This window comes from Phoca vitulina, unplaced genomic scaffold, assembly GCF_004348235.1.
Source record: "Phoca vitulina isolate PV1807 unplaced genomic scaffold, GSC_HSeal_1.0 scaffold4, whole genome shotgun sequence".
Taxonomy (NCBI): domain Eukaryota; kingdom Metazoa; phylum Chordata; class Mammalia; order Carnivora; family Phocidae; genus Phoca; species Phoca vitulina.
Window position 1 is genome coordinate 7,151,487 of NW_022589707.1, and position 273 is coordinate 7,151,759.

Consider the following 273-nt stretch of genomic DNA (forward strand, 5'->3'; position numbering starts at 1 on the left):
TTTATTTAAATTATTGCTGGCTCAATCAGTAGAGCATGCAACTGTAGATCTTAGGGTCATGGGTTCAAGCCCCACATTGGACATAGAGCTCAGTTAAAAAAAATATACTGTTGTAAACAGGGTAGTTTAAGTATCCTTCAAACACTAGAAGCAGTTTGAGAGTTTCCATAGGCTTGAGCAGCAGGTGGAATTTTAAGATTTTGAGTGGGGACAGAGGGGTCAGAGGGAGAAGCAGACTCCCCGCTGAGCAGGGAACCCGATGCAGGGCTCAAT